Source organism: Dermacentor silvarum, chromosome 4 (genome assembly GCF_013339745.2).
Source record: "Dermacentor silvarum isolate Dsil-2018 chromosome 4, BIME_Dsil_1.4, whole genome shotgun sequence".
NCBI classification, from domain to species: Eukaryota; Metazoa; Arthropoda; class Arachnida; order Ixodida; family Ixodidae; genus Dermacentor; species Dermacentor silvarum.
The window spans coordinates 35,714,672-35,740,019 of record NC_051157.2 but is presented as its reverse complement, the minus strand read 5'-3'; the positions used below and the strand labels follow the sequence as shown (position 1 = coordinate 35,740,019).

Below are 25,348 nucleotides of genomic sequence, written 5' to 3'. Positions count from 1 at the left end.
GCGTGCAGCGCACCCAAACCTATAACGGATCGCATCGGCCGATCAGAAACGAGAACCAGAGGCATGCAGGGCTTGTACGCCGTACGCCTCTAATCGTCCGCTGCGCGAGACCGGTTTTACGGAAGGATCAGAGTACAGGATTAGTGTCGCACACGTAGTCGAGCCTTTGTTCTTCCTTCGAGACCCATGGTTCTCGTTCCTTGTTAGCCGACGGCCCGCATACCTTGCTCCACACTGCACGGCGGCGCTGCGCGTGAGACGGAACAGAGTGTGTGTGTGTGTGTGTACAGGCGCGCGTCGTCGTCGTCGCATCGCTAAGCCTAAGTCCGCGGACACTGATAGCCGGGTCAGGCGGTGCCAACGCCGCGGGCCCGCACGCTTGAATGAGCTCTTTCGCGGCGTCGTTCGTTTCGGGGCCGCGGCGCGCTTACAGGCGAGAGGGGGGGGGGGGGGGGGAGGCGGCCATTAAAAATGCAAGCTCGCGGTGTCGCCCGCTATTAGAGCGCGGAGCAGGAAGCGATGCGGTCGCGTGGCGAAGTGTCCGCGTGTCCTCGCGCGCCCGAGACCGTGGCATGACGACGCCGTATTCGGCCTCCTTTTGAGCCGAGGCGAGGGATGACCGAGACCGCCCTCCTCCCGTCTTTGCCGCCTCCTCGCCGGTGGCTGCAAAGTGGGGCACACAAGGCAAGAGCTCGGCTCTCCGCCGACGCTACACACACTCTGCGCGGAGAAACATAGAGTTCGCGCTATGGTTTTAATGGTGGCCGCGCTCTGAGAAAAGCTTCCGGTTCTTTTGGAGCTGAGCAAAGACGTTTCCGCTCGCTTGGGTCAGGGAGAAAGCGCGACAACAAGGGGAACTATGTCTGAGAGTCGCTGGCGCGCTAAAGCAACTAAAAGTTTTTATTAGTTTACGCCTTGAGCAGAGCACTTAACAACTCTTTTTTTTGTATTCTTTTATTTCTGCACGTTTTGCAACTCCGTGCGTCATCTAACACGCCGCATGCCCTTCGAGACGCTGCTTAAGACTGCTTTTTTAACGAGCCTGGAGTCGTTTTCTTCTTTTTCTTTTCTCTCAACGCTTTGTTTACGGTCGTTCCAAGCTCGTCCTCTGCGGCTGAGTTAGTTTTTTTTTTCTTAGCAGCAGGCCTGGTAAGAAGACATACGCTTTTAACGGTCGTTAATGCATGCTTAAAGAAAATGGAAAGTCCTGTTTTCATTTAGTGCGTAGTTTTCGCTTAGATGGTTCCAACTAGACATGATGAACAGTGGATAGCCTCGGCTTTCGCTTTTCCACCACGAGATGTGAATAAACGAGCGAGTTATCTAGTGCAAAGTGTAGTCTTTTTTTTACTCTCTATTCGTGCCGACAATCGCGCCGTTCTGAGCTCAATTAATTTTCAGAAAGATTAACAGAACAGTGCATTGAGTCTTGTTTTTCCCGTACTTATTTCAGGCTGGCGCAAAGCTTTCAGGTACATGATATTTTGTTTATTTCGTCGTAGCATCACTAGAGGCAGCCTTTGGTGTCCATTATCACACAATACAGTCGGAATAGCTAGGGACACGTGTCGTTATAGATGTGCGTCGAATCTGAAGAGCTACCATACCCTGTAATGGAATCCCGTGTCCTTTAGTCACCATGCCAAATGAAAGTGCTTAAGAATGAGCAAACACGGTAATCTTCGCACCTCTCCGAAACCCTGCTGCATTTCTCAGACACATAAAGAACCTTTGTACTTTGCCCATCTCACCCTCCCAAGAAGACCAAGAAAGAAAGAAAACACTATTGGGTTGAGTCATTGTGAACCTTAAATACTGGCAAACTCGCCAGTTTCTTATAGATCGGTTCCGTGATACTTTAGGAGGTCGGTACTTCTCCACTGCTCGCTCCTAAACAACAGCGCTTCTATGGTGCGTGAAGTCTATACCGGCCGGATTGACCATCTATATAGCAGTACACTGCGCATCACACTGCGCGCATGTAATGATCATCCTTTCCCTCTTTCTTTTCCCTAACCACATATGCCGGTCTGATGAACCTCCACACCTTTTGTCTATTTCTTCCCTTCTCTCTCGTGAACCGTCGGCCTTTCCGCTTGACGTCACGATTCAAAGCGAGCCAGCTTATGGGGGGAGGGGGCGTTGGTGGCTCTCACGAACCTCGAGGGCGCGAGTGAAGGACCTTGGCGCGCGTACGAAGGCACCCCTGTCACTTCCTTGCATCGCGACGCTGCGGCAGCGCTCCGGCCATCGCCGAGAAGACACAAAGCAGGGGCGCAAACACACCGCCCGAAGGAAGCCGATGAGAAGAAAGAGAGGCGAAAGACAAACAGGCGGAGAAGAAGGCGGCAGCATCCGGCTTCCGGTTCGGGGGCCTCATCGGCGTGCGCGCCGCAGTCGGCGCCGCCACAGCGAGAACCTTGGACTGCTGCTCGCTCGCTGGCTGATGTTCGCTCGAGCGCGTCGAAAAGGGGGGAGCCGCCTGTTGGCGTTTCCCAGGGACACGGTCCACTGACCTTTGACCGGCGGCTGCCGACACACACGCGGCGCCGCGCAACAACACACATCACCGGCCGGCATTCCCGTTCGCAGTCCCTCAGCGCCGCGCGGGCCGGCATGCCGAGCTCTCTGTCGAAGCCCCGGCTCTCTGGGCCCTCCTCCCACTTGTTCGCCCCCTCGTCGTCGTCGTCAGCCCGTGCGCCGCTTGGCTAGCACGCGAACTCTTTTTCTCTTTTGCACGGACAGCGTACGAGCGTGCGTCTGTGTGCTCCGCGATCACTTCTCATGCGTGCGCAGCAAACGCGAGGCCTTCCACCGACCGCCGCTGTTTTCTCTCACCGGGGTTTCCTTTCCACATGGCGACGATCGAGAACTGCGTACGCAGGCAAAGCCGCCCACCTCATTCGCGAGCTCGCGCGCATACAAAGCACCGAGCGTGGTGGTAGTGGATGCCGTGCTTTTGCTGCGCGGGTGCAACGCAGAGGCAAAAGTTCATTTGAGAAGGATGTTGAAACTTGGTGGCCCGGCGACTTGTTAGTGGATGCCCCAGCTCCCTTCGGTCCTTCTTGTTCTTGTTCTTCTTCTTCGTCTTGTTATGGCTTCTGGTGCCGACGTTTGCGATCGCGCTCGGCTGGCTGCGTTTGCTCGTTGCTTCCGGGGCCTCGAGGTTCAAAAAGGATTGCCGGCCCGGCACTCGGTTGTTCTGACGCGGGCCGCAAGGCGATTGGATAACAACGCCGTACAACTGCCACAGCAGCTCCGCTAAAGAGAAACAGCGCGCAGTTTCCTCCTGTTTAATAATCACTCATACATACATACATACAGTTTCCTTACTTAGGCTTGTCATGGGCCTTTTAACGGCACTGCTGTTATTGCTAGGAAACAGAAAGGGGTAGGAATGAACAAAAGAAAAGAAAAGCATGAACTAATTAGTTATATAACCCTGCGATACGTGCCTCGAGCTTGTAATTTGCGCTGGTCTTCAAGAAAAAGAAGTCACGCGTGCAGGGTTCAGAATGCAACGCGTTCATGCCACCTCCGTGGAAATCCACAATTTATTTCAATCTCTCTCTCTCTCTCTCTCTCTGCTTTCTTTGCTTTCTGCATCTAGTTAACGGTAAGCTAACAGAAATATATTTTAGTGCGCGCGCGAAGTCCTCCTCCTTTTGCGCGGCTGCCGGTGCGCGCTAACGCTGAGAATGAATACCTCGCTGGCCGCGGGCATTTGTAGAACAGCACTAAAATGTCGGGCTACTGTGCGACGCGATTTCTATTCCACGCAGCACCAAAGAAATTTGAACAACTTTTTTTAAAATTTTCTTCCATTAAAGAATGGCGTAAAGAGGTTATATAAATAAACCCAAAGTGGCTGAGGTAGGCTAAGAATGCTATTCGAGCATTCTTTGTTGCCCTGCGTCAGCCCTCTTTCTTAGAGCGATGAGTGCGTTTTGAATGACCTTCAAAATATGTTGAGTCACGAGCCATATATCTACCTTGGCAGGCTTTGGTGGTACACGCGTGGGTTCTACACGATATTACTCTAATATGATTTATGCGTGTACGTGTATACGCTAGCCACGTAATTGATGGTTCCACTGCATGCATGCCTTGTTGAACGAGCATGAAAATATGCGGCTTTCAGCAGAGGAACGCAAGCCGACGGCTTGGTGTTATCGATCACATTTGATTGTTTTTGGCGGAATAATATGTAATAAGTTCCTTGTTCTTTATTTCTCTCCCTCTCTCTTTTTATTTTCGCTTATTATTTTTTAACTAACGAAATGCTGTTATGGGCTAAAAAGAAGAGAATGATGTGTACGCAGTGACGGTGAAAGAGCGGGTAGGACGAATCGTTGGCAGTCGTAAGGGCTTGAAGAAGAGTGGTGAATAAACGTATAGTTGTACGCGCCATATTTGCCAATCATGCTCGCAGTGTTAGAGAGCTGCAAGAGTCTCTTGTGACCGATTTTATTACGGGGCGTTGTAAAGCCATATAAAGTAACGACGGCACCCGCCCGGCCACATATGCATATAAGGACTATGCATTTCCCGTTGCACGAAACCAGCTGGCCGTCAACGCTACCGGCGACAAAGCTCGCCGGAGTTGTTCGTGTTTGATAGACTAAAACGGAACCTGTTAACTGCAGCTCGGATGCGGCCAAACCGATACAACTCCTTAGCAGCATTTGTGACAGTGGCCTTACGCCTGGACTGATGCAGGCAGACCGAAAAATAGCTAAGTTCAAAAGACCAATAAGAGCACTTTCATTCTTGTTTGAATGCGAAACGCACGAACGGTTTTATATAACTTTCTTTTTTAATCATTCGAATGATGTCCCATGGACAGTGGCAGTCTTCAATAGGTGGGCGGTGCCTGAATTTTTATGGCCGTGTTTTTACGGCATTTGACTTCGCCGGCATCGTTTAACGCTTGCGCTCAGCATGGATAATATGAAATCGCCCAAGAAGGCTTGCATTTGAGCAAGTGCGAGAAGACAGAGCGCAAGTTACACGTCTGCCAAGCGACACGCACGTTCTCTAGGGCATAGTGCATTACGGCGCATCCTCCGAAGCTATGACATAGCAAAGCCACGCGCGCGAACACGGCCGGAGAAGTCGGCCGCACTGTAGAGCAGCGGCGTATCCTGCGGGAAGCGATCGACACGGCCTAGCAAGGATCCAGTCAGCGTCGTCGTTGGCAGCGAGCGAGTTAGCTGTACGTAGCTTGGCGAAACGAGGCGTGCTGCTGCAACTAGCAGGCGAGCACGCCACCGCCGATATTGCTGTTGTGCCTGCGAGTATGGTCTAGACGCGGCCCGCGGCTCTGAAGAAGAAGAAGGTCGAAAGAAAAGGAGGGGTTGAGCACCGCCGCAAGTGCTTGTACGGAAGCGAAAAACAATCTACAACAACAGGAAAAGGAGGTAAGCAGAAGGGGCTGCCGTAGTCTAAGCGAGAGGGTATAGCATGGCGCTCGCTAGGCGGCGTTCATTGTCGAAGCAGCAGGTGTGCTTGATGTCGCTGGTCCCCCATCCTGCAGATGTCGCCCGAGTTATGGGAGCGAATTAGGCCTGTTCGGTTGGCGTGTACCTCCCCAGTTAAAGAGAATAAAGAAAAAAAAAAAGATAGACGGAACGTTGTCGAAAGAAACAAGACGCAACAGAGAACGTTTTACGTTCGGAGTCCCGAGTTAAACTTGTATGCCGAGTACCATTTATTTTCGTGTTATCGTTTTGCGGCGTCTCTCTCTCTCTTTTGTATTTGAAGTTCTCGTATAGATGGAATGTGAGAGATGAGGGCTTACGTTTAGGCGTGAGTGTAAGAGCATTCGCCGCATCTCGAAAAGCGAGACATGCCACGCATGGGGCGCGTTGCTGATAATATGGAAAGATAAAATAAGTTTTCGCCACGGAGAGAAAGAGGGGAGACGAGAGAGAGAGGGCGCTGCTATAACATTGTTTAGTCGTAGTACACAGTTGCCGCAGTGCGCCGCGCTTCGTCTTCGTCCCGGAACGGCAATTTCTTTCTTTCTTTCTTTCTTTCTTTCTTTCTTTCTTTCTTTCTTTCTTTCTTTCTTTCTTTCTTTCTTTCTTTCTTTCTTTCTTTCTTTCTTTCCTTCTTTCTTTCTTTCCTTCTTTCCTTCTTTCTTTCTTATTGTTTACTATACTCCCTCTCCTATTGTGCTCACCGCATAACCTGCTTTTTAACTTCGTTTTTCTCGCGCGTGTGTTTGTTTCATTTCGTACTGCGCCTTCCCTTTGCTCGAATCGACGATGATGAGTTTCCGGGAGCGCCCCCAGTGATCGTTTCGAAACGCGTCTGATCTTTCACCGCATGAAGATGCAGCGCGTTGCGGCACGTTTGTTATTCTTGGACAGAACGGGAAAGGGAGAAGAGGGTGAATGCGACAGAAGTGGAGGGGAGAGGGGCGATGTGCTCCGCTTGCTCTAGTTCGGAGAGGCTTTTTGCATGCAAAACCGCCGCGCCACCGGCTTGCCGCTTGTTCGAACAACAGATGGCGGCGAGGTTAAGGCCTCTCCTTTCCTTATTACATTTTTCCGGTTGAGAGGCAAAATCGGGAGGAGCGCCGCCGACCGGTAAACACGCTCCGGATGCAAATTGAGACCGAGAGACGCCGTGGCCGCGCGTGAAGGCACGAGTTTGCGCTTCGAGTAGCATCGAAAGGAAATAGAAGTTGCCGTAACATGGCCGTCTTTTTTTATTTCCGTGGTCGTCGTGTTCCGTTTCCCCTTTTTTTTTTTTTTGCGCGCGAGAAGTTGGCGTCTTTCATGCTCCTTTTCAACGCAGAACGTACAGAGTGTAATGGACGACGAATAAAAAAAGAGAGAGAGAGAGAAAACAAGAAGCGGTGTATATCTGCCTATGTGTGTGTGTCTCTCGATTTGTGAGAGGGAGGAAGCGATGTGCAAAATTACATCTTGATTCGCGTTGAAGCGGCTTGGCCCCGTGGCCTGCATACTGAAAACGTACAGCGGAAGGCGTGCCTGCCCTGCAGAGAAGCGTAGCGCACGCGAAAGGAGGCTTTTCTCGTCTTACATTTTACATCGACTTTCGGGCTCCAGAGCGAGATAGAGGTCGTTGAGAGGTTTCAGAAAAGGCGATTTTTTTGTTTTCTTTTTCCAGTTGGAGTGGTTGCTTGTGACACGTAAGAACAGAGCACGTTTAACGAAACGCGGAAATAGGGGTTTAGTTTGGCATACGGAAGGTGGTTCGTTTACCTGGATGTGACATTACCTGCTGCACTGTTGCCGGTGTTCTTCGCGTCTTTTCTTTTTCTTTCTTTTTTTATATGCACACTGAAAAAATTAGGAAAGTGTTGCAAGTTAGGAAGTTAAACGTTAAATTGGAACGCGGTTTCAGTTGTTCGTTTACTGAGTGCCGAGGCCTGTGCTTCACATGAATTCCAACGAATGCGCTGAATCCACATAGCGGCAACTGTCTGGCACTGGTCAGCTTCCTTGGCTAATAGCATAATCGCAATTTTTTTCCATCGTCCTAAGAGAATGAACAATGTACCACATTTGAAACAGTGTTTGAGATGCTACAAATATGCCTCTTTTTTGTCAGTATTTTTGTTGCTTGAAAAACGGGTTAAACTAGGTATTTTTGAAGTATCGAGTACATACGGAAGGCACCTATAATTTATGCCACTAAGAACCGTCAACGATTTTCTGGCACCAATGAATAGATGCCTCCACAGCAACAACCCTGGCCGTCGAAGAGTATTGATGTGTGGGCCTTGAGCACTTGGCGATGTTCATAGAAAATATATTTCCACCACTTCACCTCTCTCTCTCTCTCTCTCTCTGTTTTTTTTTCTGGAGCACCATCGGAAAACTAGCGTTCTCCGCCGGCAATATTGGCGACACCGTATTTGATGACAGTCGTCCGCCTGCAATCGCGCACCGTACAGCATTACCATAAAGCGGCTTTCCACTTCATTTATGCGCTGATGCTCCGATACGGAGAACGTATACGCCTTCACGTATTCATCATTTAGCCTGACTTCAAAGACAATTGTTGGCATGGCATCGGCGTGAAGTTCATTATATATTTAGGTATTATGTTTGCTATATGCCATGCCGTGCTATATATGACGTGCGGTATATGCGGGTTGTATTGCCACGCAATTCTATCACTAATGTTGCTCATACCAGGTCTTCAATTTTTTATATGAAGACGGAATAAAATGTTCGGCAGCAAATAGCCTAACAAAGATAGCCGCAGCAGGACAGAGTCAACAAGGACTCCAGGGCAGTAATTACACGCTATCCATGCCTCTCATACATTATTAAGTACTCACGAAGCACAAGTCAACGGATAACTGATGATTTCCGTGTATAATCGAACATGCAGTTCCATTTTCATGCGTGTAGTTGCTACTGAAACTGGCGGCTGTGCATCGCCCGGTTGGCCTTCGATTTTTGCGACACACCTAGAGTCTGGCTGCACAGTTAATGATGAAAAGCGCTAGCTGAGTTGGGTCTCTCCGTTGCTGGATATTTGGAGGACGGCGTTTTAAAGCAATGCAGAATCTGTATAGCTAGAATGGTAAGCGTATACGTGCATGACTCCACATCGTTATAGTTTACAATGCAGCAGTTCTGCAGCATTTAGAATACTACGCGACTATGAGATGAGTACTTTTGAGGGTGTTGCAGAGGTGAAAGAATTTTGCACGAAAAAGGGGAGACACACAAAACATGTACAGGAGACAGAACACCATGGAAGAGTAATGTTAAATAACGTGTTGGGCTTTTGAGATTGATTGATTGATTAATTAATTAATTGATTGGTTGGTTGGTTGGTTGAATTGGCACACGATAAAATGCCGTACAGATTACACACAACTTCTTTGGACAAGTAGCCTTAATGGCTAGTATAGCGTCCAATTCTGAAATGCATTTATAAACTTAGTACTACAAATGCTTGGAATAGTATGCCTGGTACGTATGGCTGCAAATAACGAGAATTTGATAAAAGCCAGCCAGAAGTGTGGTGTCAGAATTTTATTTCACTATTTGTGCGTTGCAAATGTTCACCGCAATAGTAGGCAACAGGGAGCGCTCAAATTGTACAAGGTTATAGAGCACCAATTACGTTAATGTCGGATACATTTACTGCATTAAATACGCGCGTATAGCTTTTTTCTGTTTTTTTTTTCTTTCAAATGTGGGGAGCAACAAAAAAAAAAAAAGTTTTAAGAGCGCATTTTTTTTTATACTGTACACCGTTGCAGTAGGTTTTGAGTTGTCGATCACTGGGAAAAGGGGGATAGGTCGAGGAGAGGGGCTAGAGATAAGTGCGGCACCTTACATATGCGTGCATATTGGAACTGCGTATCTGTGAATACTGGTGGTGACACATACAGATGACGGCGAAAACAAATTACGAGCAGTGCTCACAACACACACGTAACACCAACAAGACATCTCGCACTTGTGACATACTTTCCAGGTATTATTTATTGCCGTACCGACAGGTTGAAACGTTAAACGTGAGTAGTCATTTCATCTTGTCGCTGCTGCGTACGACCCATATATATATATATATATATATATATATATATATATATATATATATGAGACCCCGATGAAATACTCGCTGGAAAGCTACCTAATCATCAGGAGGGATATAAAGCTCGCTGATAAACGCCGCTCTTATAAAACCTGCGCAGAAATAAATGCGCGTAGACTGGCGGATCCCATTTACAGTCATCGACAGCCCATTTTCTTTCAGCGAATCTCAGTTCGTATACAGCCTCGCATCGGACTCGGAAGAAAAAGTGTTATACGAGGCACTGATCCTGGTTTTTATGGCGTCGCTATACAGCCTTTTCGAGGAAACGCGTACCCGAGCAAGCGTGCGGGTAAAATAAACTCATCTTAAATTCGGTGAAGGAAGAAAAAAAAAAAGTCAGCATCCGGCGTCATCGAGGAGGGGGCGGGAGGAAGTTGGGGTAATGCGATATCCAGAGGTAAAAGAACAGCGAAGTGCTAAGCGTGCCTTTCCTGGGATAGACCGCGCGGGCCCCGGGGCTTTTCTTTCTTTTTCCTCGCTTTCTTTCTATTTTGTGCTTGGAACACAAACCCGTTTTCCTTTATATTGGTTCATCAGCGGCCTATAAGCAGCTTGAGAGAGAGAGATAGAGAGAAAAAGAAAGGCAGTTCTCGGAGTAGTAGCCTGGAGCAGTAGGGAGAACGAGACAGAAAAATGGTCTCGCCATTGGTCTACACATAATGGAAGACACAGACGCCTATTACTTCTTTCTTTCGCTTTAAACGCTGATCTCGCCTTCAACGTCCGTGGACACGCGGACTTCGCGGATTTTTTTTGGGAGCTCGACATTACGGCCACCGTAGTTCAGCTGCCTTTTTCAGAACCTTTTAACCTTACCCTAGCAGCCTCGCGCTTCGCGAGTTTCCTCGCTTTGCAGGTTGAATGTTTGTTCGTTTCTATAGCGCACCAGTCGAGTTGCAGCCATTGAAAAAAAATTTTTTTTTCTTTGTCCTCATCTATAAACGAGCGCTCCTCCGGCTCCCTCTGTCTTCACAAAGTCGTCTATTGTATAACCCGCGGGCACACCTCCCCGAATTGCCACCGATGTCCAGGAGAAACAAAAAACAAAAGAGAGAAAGCGAAAAGAGCAAAACCAAACAAACGAGGGCTGAAAAATGGGATGCCGCGCTCGCATGAACAACATTCGTCTATTTTCCTGTTTCTTTCTGCGCCAAACAGAAGGCTACGATGGACAAAGAAAAAAAAAGAAAAAATGAGAAGAAAGCGTCAGAAACACACGGCGGACAGGTAAACACGTGGTGCGCGCGCGAAAGTCGATAAGGCGGTAAAATAAGCCGTCGACCTATGAGGGCTTGCCCCCCCTCCTGCCCTTCTCGGATGGCCAGGTTTGCCACTATACCGGCCTCCAGCCTCCTTTCTTCCGTTTTTCTTTGTTCTATCTATATTTCTTTCTTTGTTCTATTTATATTGCTTTCTAGTGTTCTTTATTGCGCTTGCAGTTTTCACACGCGGAGCAAAGGGCACTTCGAAGTGCGCCTCGTTGGTGGCTTCTTCTATTTAATTTTTTTTTTAATGCGCAGCTTCGCGATCCCCAACCCTCGTTCGCGCACCGCTCGGCGGTTTCCTCGCGCTCTGTGCGGTGCGCGGCGTCGCGCGGAAGGGCGGTATGCTTTTCAACTGTTTTTTCAAATGGGAAGTCGACGCCACGGCGGCAAAGGCGGCGGGGTGTATATAGGCCCCTTGGCTTCGGGGCAATTCCCGCGAACGCGCACATGGCCTCCGTTTTACTTGTTCGCTATCGACTGCGAGTGCCCGCCCCTCTGCTTATTATTTTGCGTCCCGATGTGTCACCTCGGGCTTGTCTCTCTTGTTTCTATCTATCTATCTATCTATCTATCTATCTATCTATCTATCTATCTATCTATCTATCTATCTATCTATCTATCTATCTATCTATCTATCTATCTATCTATCTATCTATCTATCTATCTATCTATCTATCTATCTATCTATCTATCTATCTATCTATCTATCTATCTATCTATCTATCTATCTATCTATCTATCTATCTATCTATCTATCTATCTATCTATCTATCTATCTATCTATCTCCACCCTTTTCAATCAATCCCTCCCCTTTTCCGCCCTTTACGACTGTTATGCCATGAATACTGTCGAGATGGTGGAAAGGAGAGCTCCTCCCTCCCTCCCTCCCTCCCTCCCTCCCTCCCTCCCTCCCAGTCATACTTCTCCTCTACTTATCCACAGCGCCCTGGGGCCATAGGGAGCCCCTCAGCTCTTGATCCTCCCTAGTCACTGAGAGTAGAAGAAAAAAAAAAGAAAAAAAATTGCGAGGGAAGAGCGAAACACGAGTCTCAGTGTTGCTGCAACAAGATCAGCAGCTACTATGCGTTCTTGTATATATAGCACTGGGCAGACTGTAGCTGATATCGCTCGCGCTTTTTGATATATTTGTGAGCTCTATCGGTGCCAGCCTCTCAGTTTTTATTATTATCTCCTTTTTTTTGCATTCATCGGATATTACACCTCTCCGTCTTGCTCGATTTCGTATTTGTCTTGCGCCGCGCGCGCGATCCGGAGAGACGCGTTTCCCGAAAATGCAAGGCTCGCCTCAGGGACGCGGTTCGTGTGTTATAAGGCGGAGACGCGAGGCGTGGTGTTCGATCTTGGGATCGTGGGCTGTCATCGCGCCGTTGTTTTTCTTCCCGCCGCCCACACTCGCTATACCCACTTCTTGCTTCTTCTTATAGTATTTTGTCTCGCTTGACAAAAAAAAAAAAGAAAAGAAAAAGTGAGAGAACGCGTTTATCTTTATACGTAAAGAGAATGACGTTCTCTTATTGTTCTACAGCGCGAGACAGGAAGAAAGCGAAACTAACCGTCTTGTTCTTTGTCTCTTTTTCGGCTTCTTCCAGTAAAGGAAGTGTAAATCGCTTTTATTTACCGGAAGAATATAATGCGACATTTGGTTAACACCGCGTTTACAGCTCGTCAAGTCTATATTTATACGGCTTTGCTCGAGCAACGAAGAAAACACCGCACTGCTTTTTTTTTGTCTCTTCCCCTCTTCTCTCTTCGTCTTTAGAAGTACACGTCTGTATACGCTCGAGTGAGATCTTACGCGCGCTGTTTCAACTTCCGCGTCACGTTCGGTGAAGCCCTGGGTCAGCAAAACGCGCTTGAACTGCAGAACCAGTTAAAAGCTAGCAACGTGCTGCCGCTCAATAATTGTAAAGAAACTGAAAACTGGTTAATGTGGTAGAGAGAGAGAGAGAGAGAGAGAGAGTATACATTGTGGCAAATCAAGCGCGTTAAAAAAGATATGTAGCGCAAAAGATGGGGAGCGAGAGATCGTACAGGGCACAGCACGGTGGGTTCGTTGCGGTTTTATCGCGCCTCGGCTCTTTCGCTGTTTGCAGTAATGTGGCGTAATGATGATCCTGTAGTTTTGGGGTGCAGATTGTATCTTTTGTGTTACCAATTTGGCTCCAAAAGTCAATAGTAAAAATTGGAGGAGCCCCCGCAAACTGCGCTTGAGCGATGAGTATATGCGAAAGCATATGTGGCGTTCCTATCAGTGCCTCTATGTGTGATTCGTATTCTTTTTTTTTCTCTCAGTTTGTTGTTTGTATTGGATGTTGTCTATGTTTTCTCTATTCATCATGGTTCCCTCCTCAATACCTAATTGAGCGACCACCAGTTGTAGCGCAAACCACCTGCTCAAGAGCCACTCGAGGCATGTGCCGGTATACAGACATAGACATCTTGCGAAATATACGCAATGTTTCATTTACCCTACTATATATACAGCCATTACAATTCGGCGCACCTTGTTCAGCCACTCACCCGGTAAACAGGGAGATGGTCTCAACGATAGGAGTCATTTAGCTCACCTCTGCTCCATTTGTTGAGGACTGAACACACCAGCGAATTATTTGTCTTTAAGTGGCAGTGCCTGAATATAGAGACAGATGCGTTTTTTGCCAATACGCCGGCCCTGCGAGAATACGAGATATACTGCGGAACGACGCACTATTATGCGAGCCTATACGCATCGAATGTCGAGGCATGCTCCATTAATCTCACGGAACGAAAACGATGTTGGGAAATCGTACTGCCATAATATTCGGAAGGCTAATTGCGATTGAAACAATTTGTGCTATATTCCAAGAAGGGCGTTTCATTCATTTTTTTTCTTTTCTTTTTGTCATCCGTAAGTGAAAGTCCGCAAATGTATATGAGGCGAGGAATACAGCACCACAAGCTTTCTTTTCCTTTATTTCTTCTTTTTTTTTGCCACTCCATGGTTTATTTCTTTCAGCCTTTTTTTTTTCTTTTTCTTTCTATTCCTTCGGGTAACCACACACCGAACCGGCTCCGTTCGCGATTGCGTGATCGCGGCTGAGGTTTCCGACGGCTCACAGAAGGAGCGCATCGCTCATAATTACGGCCACGCAAACGACGTATAGCCGGATGCATCGTATTTCCCGGGAGAACGTAACGCGGATTGCCTCCCTTCGACTTCACATAATACAACGGCGTACGTTATACGTTTCTCGCAGGCGTCGCTGTCTGTTTCTTCAGTTTCAGTGTTTTATTTCCCGTTCGTTTTCTCCGCTTTTTTTTTTTTTTAATTCTACAGCCGTTGACGAATACGAGCAAGAAACCGAAAGAAGGCAAACGTAAAAAAGAAACACTGCGACCTGCTCGCTCTGGCGCGCGGCGACACGCCGTGACGGAAGCTGTGGCACGGAGCGGCGCCTCTTCGCGACAGAGCCGAAACGGATCGCGCGCAATTTTCCTCTCCGGTGTCAAATCATTCACGACCACGCGTAAACACGAGAAGGCCAGCACGGAAGAGGGAGCGTGGCGTGATGCCTCCTACATATAAAGATAAGCGCAGCACATCGAGAACCATCGTTCAGCCTCCGTTCCGTATATATATATCCAGCGTTGTCTCGGGCGGCCCCAAGACGAACGAAGTTGTTCGTGATCGAAGCCCGAGGGATATCCCTTAGCGGTGATGGGGGCGACCTGTCTTAATTCGAGATCGCCTCTCCGTCGCTTCATTCTCGTTCTCTATAAATCCGCCATGTGTCCACGTTGTTTACGGCGTTTATATTTTAAGGGGCATTCATTATTTCATGTTTGCGAACATTAAAATTGGGTCGTCGCGTATTCTGATTCGACTCGCGTGGGGGAAAAAAAAAACAAACAAGAAACATAAAGTAACCTGTGTTTTGCTTTAAGAGGCCCGTTTCTCAACTGCCGATGTAGTATATGTTGTTTTCTCCAAGTTTCTTGCTGCCAGTTAGTATGGTTCCTTGATTTGTATTCAAAGTTAGCTTCGCCCTGGCGCACACATATGGGGCATATAGATCTTGCTGCCGATTGCTTTTACTTGTAAGACGTTTTTTAAAGGCATACAACGGCACAAGTACGGTCTAAGCACAAAATACGCCCTCTTACTGTCGGGCTTGCGTAGTTTCTTTTTTCTTTCCTGCTTAGCTGCACTTCAGCGTTTAAGCAAGAACGCGCCTTCCTACGCTTTTCTTCATTTACGTTTAAATTACACTTTGAGAGTATGCATCGCAGGAATCACTTTCATTTCTTGAGTGCCTATACAGTACTACGCTCAATTACTCTCAAAATTAAGCATTTTATAGCCTGCTACTCCACTATAGCGATAGAGCTGGTGTATGCTTAGCATAATACTAGAACATTAGTTGAACTCTGACATTTTTTCGTTGATATACGCTTTACAGATCGAGAGTAAAAGAGAAATTTGTCATCCAGCCAACCATATAGCACGGAAATTCAAAGGAAACTCATACGAGTTTCTCATAAAGAAAGCCACGCAGTTGAAGAGAAAATTGCCCTCACCCGGGAATCGAACCAGGGACCAACATCTTCCCGGGGTCGGTCGCTCTAGCATCTAAGCAGCTAACCAAGAGTTTAGCAATCGGCAGAGCGAGGCCGAATCAATCGACACTCGGGTGGATTACACTTTATTTTTCCTCTCACGAACTTTGGTCCATCTTGCGGGCTTCCGCATAAGTGATTTGGCGCATTTCGAGTAAAACAACTTTCCTTGTTCTTGTCTGGTTTACCATTTTCCAGGTGGCGCTCGGATGGTTCACAGTCTGGCTTTGTAAACCGATGCTGACGAGTGTCCTTGACGCGACAAGCGGTGCCATCGTCACGCTTCTACAGCAAGACTCGTCGCTCGTCAAGCCATGCCAGGATAACCGGCTGTGACAGACTCTGTTCGCATCAAGCCACCGTAAACGTGAGTCGATTGACGAGTACTTCCAGTACGTTGGTGACGCTACCCTTGTTATACGAAGAACTTCGGAGATGGCAATGCAAAGTACCTGAGAAAACTTAGAGGGACAGTAAGGAAGAACAATAAATTGAACTGTATGATTAAGTTACGCTTCTTACAATACAAAAAAAAAAGGAGGAAAACATATACAAGCCCCTCTCACCGCGAGCTAACATCGCAGTAACCACTTACATTCTTGAGTGTCTATAGTACTACGCAAGATGGGCATTCTGTCCGTGACGGGCAAATGAAAGGTTTGAAAAATGCGTCAAGGAATAGAAAGATAACAATGCGTTACGGATAAAGATAAAAGAAAACTGTTGCTGAAAGTAAGAGGAAGAATGGTACTACACGCGAGCGCAGGTGAAGCGTAGAAGTACTAATCAAATATGTTTTGTTAAAGCAACAAAGTAGAAACCTGTGGAAATGGATTCGGAGCCGGCACAGGGAAGCAGATATGATGGAATTATGAGGCTTTTCGAGGATGCGGGCAGTACGCGACCCACTCCTGACGAGGGTAAATATAAATGATTGTGATTGGCCAGCACGTTCTCAAACCTGCGCACAGATAAGAGAGAGACCGTCTGGCAACAAGATAAATAAATAAATAAATAAATAAATAAATAAATAAATAAATAAATAAATAAATAAATAAATAAATAAATAAATAAATAAATAAATAAATAAATAAATAAAAGCACAATCAGCTTCTATTTTTCGCCTATTTTGTCGGTAGGCACAGAAACGAGTGCATTCCAAGAATGTTTGTCTAATGCTCGCCCCAGATGCGTGATTTCAACGCCGCCACTGTAGCTACAATGGCACCATAGAAGTTTCGTTGACAAGTGCTACGACTATGTACAGTACAGCGTGGGAATGCATAACCCACTGCAACCTGAAATCTCGTCTCGGAGGCTTATATTTTGGTTTACTGTCTTGCGGGTTGCCTCAGTTTGTTTCTTGCTTGTGTGTCGCCCGATTGCTATCGCAATATCGTATTATGAATGAATGAATGAATGAATGAATGAATGAATGAATGAATGAATGAATGAATGAATGAATGAACTGGGGGGGGGGGGGGGTGTTCTACGCATTTGATGGTTGTTGAACTCATTGTCAATTTCATTTGAGACTCCGATAGAAACCAACTGTGTTTATCGTAAGGTTAGAAAAAGTCCATTTATTGATGCGATCCGCCGTTTACGGCTATGCAAACGCAGTGTATGCTGAATGCCTTTGGAAGATTTCGCCAAACTTCGGCCGCAATTCACTATACCTCTTATCTTCTCCTCACAGTGCTTCCAGAGCATCTTCGTTCTCCCCGAAATCCCACTTAAATAGCTGGCGCAATAAAAAACGATCACGTATACGACTGAGGAAGAGTGAAAAATAGAGGGAGAACGTTCGTAGAGAAAACCACTTAAGCAGAGAGCCCTTCCCTTTTTTTATTTTTTTTTTGTCAACAAAACAGGCACTTCTTCGTCTCGGAAAGAAAACTTGCCAACTCCGCGCCGGTGGCTTCGTGAGGCTCTGCCGCGCTTCTCCGGGGCCGGGGCCCAGGGGCCGCGCTGCGAGATTATGACCGCGAATTGGTTTGAATGCGGCCGTTGCCGGTCGCGATTCGCGAGATAAACGGGCCGCGGGGTTTTAGCGAATCAAGGCGCGTCCGGACCCCGGGCGCCGGAACACAATAGCGACGCTCCGGCCGGCTGAGCCACGCGTGGTAAGAAAGAAGCGCCAGCGACGAGGGCGTTGAGAGGGAGAGAAGAGGCCTCGCGGAGGGCCGGCCCGCAGCTCCAAGTAGCTTTTCGTCTTGTGAGGATTTGTAGGCTTGCGCTATCCCAGACCTCGGCGCGCGTAGTGATCAGTATTCCGGAGACACGGGCCCGCTTTGCCCTCTGCCGTCTTTTCCTGTTCCGCGCTTCTTAGACTGCTTCTTGCATTTTCTTTGTTCTTCGTCCATCTTCTCTCTTCTGCGTGAGGGTTTTGCCGGCACCTCTCTCAATTTCTCCTATATCCCTGCCGCTGCTGCTGCTGCTACTGCTGCTGCCCTTTGGAGGAGAGGATTGCCCCCTTTTCGACGAGCCGAATTCTCTTCTACCAACGGACCCTCTCGGTGCTCTCGTTTTCAAGCAAAACGAATGAAGCCGGAGACCCCGACGAGCGCGAAAGAAAGTACAGAAAAGGGCGCAGAAAGGACGCTATACCTAAACGCAGGCGGGAGCCAAAGGCGAAGTGGGGGGAGTTGAACGAGGGAGACCCGCAAAGACTTCGAGATCCGTCAAGACAGACCAAACTGCCATTGTGCTCTCCGTATTGGCTTAGTCGTCCCAGCTTTGTTTTTTGGGGGTATTTCTCTCTTTTGTTGTTGTTGTAGCTGTTGTTGATGTTTCTGGCCATTGGCTTGCTCCACACCGTGTTGGAGGCAGGCCGAAGAAGTTTGCGAGCTGACAGCGACAGAGCGGATGCAAAGAAAAGCAGAGAAATGATGCGGACCGCGCGGGAAAAGGAACGAACACGAGCGCGGAGGTAAAAGTAAAGGAGACCGCGGGTACTTTTTGATGCTTGTCCGTCCCTCAAAGCGAAATCGATGGCAGCCCGTTAGGAGATGGCAGGGCGTTTGTTCTCGTTCCGAGAAATGGGAGAAGACGGCGTTGGTCTTAAGGGGATTCGAGCTTCCCACATCCCGCGCGCCCTCTTGTGTTGCCCCGGCAGGTAGGAGGGATGCACGCCCTTGTCGAATTTGCGTCCATTCGGCCATGACCATGCTTTGACACTGTCGTTTGGCTGGCTCAAGCTTGGAGTGGGCAGGTCTGAGGGGCGCTTCTTTCGCGTTGCCTTTTTTGTGCCGAATTCTGTTCTCGATCTCCTTGCTGATAAGGGAGTGCGAAAGAAATGCGTAACGAGGCTTGTGAGGATGATTAAAAATGCTTATCAAAGAAAGGAGAAGTTAAAAGGGCTGCAATCAGACCTTGACCGACGTCATAAGGGCGAAAAGGAGAGGAGTAGCGGTATCAGGAATGCCACCAGGTGGCCAGCACGAATACAGTGCAGGAGGCTCTCGAACAACCTAATATGCATGTCTAGTATCTGCGCACTATAATAATACAGATGGGGCGAAGGAGAAGACGAGGGTAGGTTAATCATGTTTCTCCTTGCTTGTTACCATACACTGCGGAGGGTGATGTGGGAACGCAAAGCAAACCATTAGGGAAAGCTTTAGAAACTGACGCGCGCACACTTTAACTTCCCTACTCACAAGCGGGCCTCGATTCGATACTGTTCCTCGACTTCGATGATGATGCTGATGCTGATGATGATAATGATGATGGTGAAGATGATTTTTTATTGGCTACCCCTTTGAAACGGGGCGGGGACAAATCGTCACCTAGCCTGCCTGAGTTACTCATGTATGCTATCAATGCTTTTCCTTCTCATTCTTGTATACATCTCTTTATTCTTCGCTATCTACCGGGTACCGCTGCCTATGCCTGTAATAGATCCGGTCGTATCAGTCTCTACCGTGCTTTTTTTCCACCAATGCTCTAAACGTCTCTTGCTTACCTCGACTACTGACCGGCTGATGCTTCCGTCTACTTTAAATCCAAGCGCTTCTGGAAGTTGCACGTTACGTATTGGTCTCGCTGGGTGAATCCCTTCGCATTCCATTATGATGTGCTGAGTGGTCTCCGGATTTTTGCTGCAGAATGCACATGCCTCATCGAATTGCGAATGTTTGCTCCGGTATGTTTTTGTCCTTAGGCAACCAGCTCGAGCCTCAAATTGCAAGGCACTTCCTTTCGTGTTATCGCACAAATTTTCCCTTCTAATTTTATTTTTCTAATTCTTGTAACTCTCCATGGTATTTTTTGTTTCAATTCTTTGCATCCAATTCGCTGTCTCTGTTTCTCTTCTTTTCTTTTTGATTACTACTGGTTGTCTATCTACACTTTCAATTACTTTGTACTTGGTTGCCAACTTTCTTGACCTCTTCCTCCATTCTGTGTCCACGCTATTTAGGTACAGATAGTACTTGTGCACTTTAGCCACCCATTTATCTTGATCCAAAATGTTTATCCAACTTTACTCCACGAGAACAGCACCCCCCTTCGCCGGAAGAAGACACACTGCTTTTCAATAAGGCGCATCGCCGATTCGTAAGGGGAGATGTTGGTTCAAACACACTCAGACCTTCACAACAGTGCATTCGAGTCGACATATTTGTCACTGCAGTTCAGTTATCAGTTCAGCCGCGGGAAGGCGCTGAGATTCAACGGAGGCAGTGCCATGCTACTGGAGATCGAGCCGCAATGTTCAAGCGCCACAGATTATACTTCGCTGCACCATATCGCATCAGTTCGTGTGCTTTCTCGGACCTTTCTGATACGAGCATGCGAAGTGTCCATTTGGACTGGCTATATCATTAACATACCTTTCAGAGGGCTATCCCGCAAAAACTATGTAAATTGGAAGTACATTTTCTTCTCTCTCTTTCTCTCGACACAGTTTATATCGCAATACCGAGCGGCTCTTGTTCTTTCTGTTATCGCTTCTGCTGCGGTGTCGTTATACCGTATAAATGTGGAATCCCTAATTGTTGGTTGCTACAGAAGCTCCCTATCCAGCCGCAGGTGACTAGGCATTGTTCGGTATATTCGTATAAATTATGTAAAACGATATTGATCACAAGCAAACTCGACCTCCACGCGTCTCTGGGCTATAGCACAGCGTGAGCGCTGACGTCCGGCGTCGACAGTGGTACCACGAAATGCACACAGCAATATACCTATTGTGGGACTGTCCCCGTCTCGCGATAGTGAGAGAGAAACAAAAGGAACGCGGCATTATCCCACTGGAAGCGTGGACTACGCCACTGCCCCAGGCCGACGCTCGGCGAACTATCAACTCATTATGTGAGCGCGTGCGGGAGTCCGGCTTGACAGACAGGTTATGAACGTCTTCTTTCTTTTATATTTCGTTTTTTACTTTTATGATCTCCACCATTGACCCTCACCCCTGCTTCGGCCACCGAGACATTCTGATTATTAAAGTGAATGTTCTCTCGCTCTTTCGAAGCGTTCTGAGTGGTACAGTAAACACTTATTATGGTATAATTCTTACATGAAATCCATAAATTAATCCATAGAGAACATGTATATACTAGAGTGAGCACGAAAAAGCTATGCCTTATATGGGAAACGAAACGACATTCACGGGCGCACGACGATCAATCAGTCGCTTAGGAGGTCGGGCTTACGCTTATTGCTATACACAGCATCTCTCTCTTTCTCTCTCTCTCTCTCTCTCTCTCTCTCTCTATATATATATATATATATATATATATATATATATATATATGTAGCGTGCAACGTTCAATGGTCGCACTCAAAACGCGTGGGCACTGTTTTTCTTTTTTTGTGTGTGCAAATGGACAGGCTTTTGAACACGCCCAATATACGAGCGCGTACTTGTGTAGCGATAGCTACCATACGACGTCAACAAACAGTAAGGCCAAAAGAAGCGCATGGGAAGTTCGGTGTCTATTTATTTAACTTCCTGACTTATGTATGCGTAATGGCTATGTTTGTGTTAAAATTGATGTTCCTAATAGCGGGAAAGGGAAATGAAGGCGGAAGCAATGATGACTTGCCGCCAGAGCAAGCCGATGCAACAACCATGGCAGGTCGGGTGTGGCGCTTTAGCATTTGAGCTATACGCCGACGGCTGTACCTCCGTCCACTTTCCTAGGTATGTAGAACAGTTCAATTTGTTCTACATGTTTTACACTTAATTCTACCGTCCGTTAGAAGAAGGCAGGCAATTTGCACCGTATTTTAGTTTGCTGCATTGTCTGCCAGTTTCATGCGATTGTTACACTAAAAGAGAAGGGAAAAAAATGAAAAATCAAGCTCCTAGTGCTTCCTGACTCCTTTCGAATAAAAGGATAGCCGTAACCATAAGCGCGCAGCGAGGATTTCTGAGGTTCTGAGTTGCTAGATGTGTTTGTGAAGCCGTCACGCGATCTGTGTCTTCAAAATACAAGAATAAGAAAATGTGTCGTCGTGACTGCACATTCTGAAGCACGTCCATCGCTTATTCCACTACTCGTTGCGCGGTCCTCGGATTCTTCTCATCACCGACTCACCGGAAACGAAAGCTTATACTTTGACTTTGTTCAGTATGCGATACCATGTTCCCCATGGTGAACACCGCAGACGATGGGACAAGTGATACGGAAAGGACAGTACTCTGTAATTTGTCGGAAACGGACAGGACAGAACATGCCGTCATCTGTCGGACAGAACGGGACTCCGCCTGCAATCCGTCGGAAACGGAGAGTGTACCGTTATTCAGCGCATATGCTCTGTCCGTTTCACTTGTCTTGTGGTCTGCGCTATTCACCATGCTGGGCGTAGCCCAGCTATATACAGGGTGTTTCAGCGAACACTTTCAAAAATTCTTAAAGGTTGCCTGTGGCAGATAGCGCAACATTAGTTCTAGAGATGGTCTACTCGAAGAGGCGGACATTACTTGCACAAGAAATGGAAATGCATAATTGAATAATTACCAATAATTCATTTATTAAGTTTTTAACTAATTACCTGATGACCCATATTGCAATTTACAAATTGTAGCCATGGGGTTCACAAGGCGGATCCACTTGGAACGAATTCTCGGGATAACACCAGTTTCGACATATTAATTATCGAACTTTGCGGAGAAATCCATTGGCGTTCCAGTTAGTATCTTAACAAAACGTCGCTTTATGCATTCAAGCACACAATTAACTGGAACGCCAATGCATTTCTCCGCAAAGTTCGGGAATTAATATCTTGAAACTGGTGTCGTCCTGAGAATTAATTCCAAGTGGATCCACCTTGCGAACTCCCCGGCTACAATTAGCAAATTGCAATATGGGCCATCAGGCAATTAGTCCAAAACTTAATTACTGAATTATTGTTAATGATTCGATTATGCATTTCAATTTCGTGTGCAAGTAATGTCCGCCTCTTCGAGTAGACAAACTCATTAACTAGAATTGGGCTATCTGCCACAGGCAACCTTAAATAAATTTTGAAAGTGTTCGCTGAAACACCCTGTATGTAGTCCAGCTTAGAACCGTCGTGCCATACTCCCGTCACGTGATCCATCTTGCCGTCGTCGTCGCCGTCTTTGTAGTGACGTCATCATCGTTGTTCTCGTCGTTCTCTTCGTAGTTATCGTGAAGCCTGCTGGAAACTTCGGAATTTTCTTTGAGTGGCCCTGTGGTATAGAGATATTATTGTACGTAATACCGGGTTTCACGATCGGTACGATAGAAGAGCTCGGCTTCAAGCGAAACCATCGAGGACGCTGCCATACACCCCGCGCGAAACCCACGACTCAGGAGCCTGCAAGGCGGCCACTCGAGAACACTTTCCATCGGGCGCTCGCGCGCGGCAGTGCGGCGACGCACATCTATATAGCAGGCGATTGTGCGGCGCGCTTCACAATGGCCACAAAGGATTTTCGCCAAGTCCCTGTGAATAACGACCGCCCACTTCTGCAAGTCTCGTAATTAACGGATTAACAATGCGTTCCTCCCGATTCGGTTGCACGGGAAGTGCAGAGACGCCTCCCTCATTCCCTGCCGCTTCCGAGAGAAATTGGTCCGCTGCATATAGGTGGGTATGTACGCGTGCACACACCACTTGCGCTGATGAGTGAGTCTCTGGTCCATGAGTTCTTAACTGTACAGGGTTTGCAGCTCCGAAACGCTTGGCACGAATAAATCTGACATTCTAAAGTTCGAAGTACCCGGAACAAAGATGCCGAATTAAATGTGAGAGAGAAGAGGCCGACGGATGCAGTGCATATATAGAGAGTCCATTTGGCCGTCAGAATGGAGTGCCGCATCGAGTTGTGTCTGCTTCCGGCTTTTCTTTCTTTCTTTCTTTCTTTCTTTCTTTCTTTCTTTCTTTCTTTCTTTCTTTCTTTCTTTCTTTCTTTCTTTCTTTCTTTCTTTCTTTCTTTCTTTCTTTCTTTCTTTCTTTCTCTTCTCGCATAATCAGGCCAGGAAGCATCTGCACTTACCCGAACGTCAGCTCTCATTAACGGCGGGAAAGCCAGGACAGTGGTAGTTTGGCTACTTAGTGTTTACGGATGAATAGATTGCCAACCAAGCGATAATAATAATAAAAAAAGTATTTAGCACCGTGCTCACTAAACATGCGGCATTAGACCCTGCAGACGGAAAATTATGTTGCCAGATATCTTCTGGAACGTGTTTCAGAAGCTTTAAAGGACGTAGTCATGGTGCAGCTTGAATCAGCTAAGGCCTTTAACAAACTTGAGCAAATGTCACTGTCCTTGATAGCGCATTTTGCTGTGTTTCTGCATGGAAACGCGCCTGGCCGTAGGGTGAACTTTTCCGTCCGGCAGAACTCGTGCATGTACAGTATTTGTCTGGTATGGTTAAGAAAGTGGCTTACCATTTTTTTTTTTGTGTGGGCTAATAGAGGTTTAGTATAGCTGAGCACAAGCGAATGTGTATACATACCAGCTAATAATGCTAGTCCTGTTAGAAGTATCCAAGCACGGCAGCGGAAGCGGTGACATGTTCTGACGCTGTGATCAGTCATAATACACCAAATCTATCACGGTGTTGCGGGACTCTACGAAATAGATAGAAGACATTCCTTTGTGATGACTCCACACGCGTAGTAAACACGCCGTAAATGGCGTCGCTGGCGACACGTTTACGGCAATAGATAAGTGGACAATCGCTGCAACGAAAAGTTCCGCGCGCATTGGTTAAGTACAGCTTCATAAGGTGTTGCTTAAAGGTGTGCAAAGAGAAAAAGAAGGAAAGAGAGAGATAGCACCAGTCGCGCGCCCGCTTGAAAGCGCACAAGTCCACGAACGCTCGCAGATACCTGTTTTCTTAGGCGCTGTTGCAACACTTCGTCGAAGTGCTATAAAGTTCTTTATACTGTGGCAACGCGGAGAGCTAGAACTCTCTAGTGTTTGCAAAAAAGTGTTTCCTAGTGTTTCCTGATGCCCATGTCCTTTCCTGCTCATTGCAAGCATCACTTGGAATGAGCGACTCACATTGTGGTATTATTCAACAACTATATATTACCGATGCCTTCTAGCTTGCAGGACGTAGCATCCATACATCTAGGTGCTATGACACCGCGTACGACGCGCAAAATTGTGTCCTCTATTAAAGGGCATCGTTCGACACCGACTGTTCTGCTGCCGACGTCCTGTCTTGTTCAAAGACTTGTGTGACGTCCCACGAACTACGCGACGTGATAACAAGAGGAAGTGTCCATGGTGCCTGCCCCGGCAAAGTTTCTTTTGTCACGCCAGTTTCCGCTGATCTGTCCAGTCGGTGGCGCGCACGCTGAAAATGACATCCCCGAAAAGCGATCGATCCACGGAACGACCCTCGGGGGAACAACCGTCGGCTGATTTAGCCGC

At 47.3% G+C, this 25,348-nt stretch overlaps 1 protein-coding gene across 1 annotated transcript in view; it reads left to right on the top strand.

Annotated features, from left to right (window-relative positions):
• Positions 1 to 25,348, top strand: part of LOC119449778 (uncharacterized) — a 221,539-nt gene that overhangs the window by 101,426 nt on the left and 94,765 nt on the right. The window contains exon 2 of the mRNA XM_049665169.1: positions 15,679 to 15,847. The gene's annotated coding sequence lies outside the window, so the exon portion shown is untranslated. The remainder of the gene's footprint in view (positions 1 to 15,678; positions 15,848 to 25,348) is intronic.